This window comes from Olea europaea, unplaced genomic scaffold (assembly GCF_002742605.1).
Source record: "Olea europaea var. sylvestris unplaced genomic scaffold, O_europaea_v1 scaffold20795, whole genome shotgun sequence".
Lineage (NCBI taxonomy): Eukaryota > Viridiplantae > Streptophyta > Magnoliopsida > Lamiales > Oleaceae > Olea > Olea europaea.
The window spans coordinates 1-1,895 of NW_019238720.1; the positions used below are offsets into that span (position 1 = coordinate 1).

The 1,895-nt window shown below is 32.9% G+C and overlaps 1 long non-coding RNA gene across 1 annotated transcript; it reads left to right on the forward strand.

Moving 5' to 3' along the window:
* Positions 1–6: 6 nt before the first annotated feature.
* LOC111380014 lies at positions 7–1,453 on the forward strand. The gene is made up of 2 exons (XR_002700121.1): positions 7–790; positions 1,050–1,453. It is a non-coding gene; the product is annotated as an uncharacterized LOC111380014 (long non-coding RNA).
* The last annotated feature ends 442 nt before the right edge of the window (positions 1,454–1,895 follow it).

Below are 1,895 nucleotides of genomic sequence, written 5' to 3' on the forward strand. Positions count from 1 at the left end.
TGATTAATACTTATTGGTATTAAGTAAGAGTTGAGCTGTATATGCAAACGTTTCCCTATGTTATTGCTTTCTATTTACTGTATTTTTTTTTTCTCCTTGAATTGTGATATACTGATGATGTTAAGCTCGATTGAAACTTTTTGAGACATTGCATGTATACGTAAAATCTCCGTTTCTCTTTGGTGTATGCACTTAAATTTATTTGTATCTCATAGTATTGTCCTTGAAGACAGATGAAATAAATTTTATTGCTAGAGACTTCAAATATTGTGCTTGAAGACCTAAGCATTTTCCATGTGTCAGGTTTTATTATGATAAATAGTGTCATTTGCTTGATGTTGGGAAAATTATGATGGTTGCGACGTGCTTTATCTAGGCCCCTGTTCAGTGAGGGATTAAAATCAAGGCTTTAATCTAAAAGTCAGAGTCAAGTAATTAATTTTAACCATACATTTTATGGACCTACAACTTTTGAACCATACATTTCTTCAACTTTTATCAAAATCTAGACTAAACATCTGATTTTTAATCCCACCAAGGGGGGGTAGATTTACGTATAGATTCGTTTGTAGCATGGAGGGACCAGAGATGGGGGCCCCAAATCTTTTCTAAGCTACCAGGCATAATATTTGGTCAAATTCAGATTCTTCAACTATATTTCTCATCTGGAAGAACCTTTTTTTCAACAGTCTGCGCGAATGGGAGAGATAGATTAAAGCTAACATAACATGTTGTGATTGCTAAGGATTTAGTCTAGAATCTGCCAGTAGATCTACCAATGAATTGAATGGTAAGGACACAGCTAAGTTTTAAATCATTAAGAAAGGCTAAATTTGTTGTTGTTTTGTAGTCTTTGTGGACGATACTTAATTTGTTTCTCTCAGTTGATATAGATAAAAGGCTAAATTTGTTGTTGTTTTGTAGTCTTTGTGGACGATACTTAATTTGTTTCTCTCAGTTGATATAGATAAAATTTCTCTGGTCTCTCTTTTAAGCAGAAGAAATGGTGGTGGAAACTTATTTTTGCTTTTAATCTGGTTTTGTTACAGAAGGAAAGAAGTTCATGGAGCAGTGGCTTTCCTCTTTCAACAATTATTGAAGCTTCTACCATTTTACAATCAAACTCTAAAGTATGAGTTGCAGAGTCGGGATCGATATTCGTGTACATTGACACGTACGTCTTTAAGTTATCGAAAAGATTAATACTTCGATATTAATTGAGTGGAAGACAAGTAATCGTTTAGCATAACATTGCTATATGTAAATTATTATCGTTACCAGACACCAGTGTTAGCCTTCGATTATGATGACGATTGTTCTGTGTAAATATAACCATTGGGAATAAATCTTGCTTTCCTATGAAGCCTGTCAATTCTCTTGTACAAAAAGATACATTCCCATGTTACCTATATTCCTTTTTATCTTCTGTGGATAAGAGATTTCATTTGGTGCACTTTCTGGGATTTTCTTTTTTTCTTAAAGTGATTTTTCCCTTTTGTGTGTGTGATTTCTGTTTGTAAAGCAAGATTGCGAAGTACATCAGCTAGAAGTGAAGAAATTCTTGATGAAAATCACTATTCTCACTAAAAATTATGCCTTCCTGTCTGCTATATTTTTTGGGAAAGACACTGATAGTCACCCAACTTATAGTGTCATCTCCTAAAAATTACGCGTCAATTTCTAGTTGTTTGTTAGGTATTGTGGAAGAAGATAGTTTCTCTTAACCAAAAAATTTTGATTTTAGAAAAAAATTTGTCTTTTTTTAGCACGTCGTTTGGTTGGAATACCGCGATGAATTGTTGAAAGTGAACATTGCTCGTTATCTTTTTTATTTTTCTAGATTTTGGAATATATTGGATAGGAATTTTAATTTTACCATTGCTGATATCTTTATA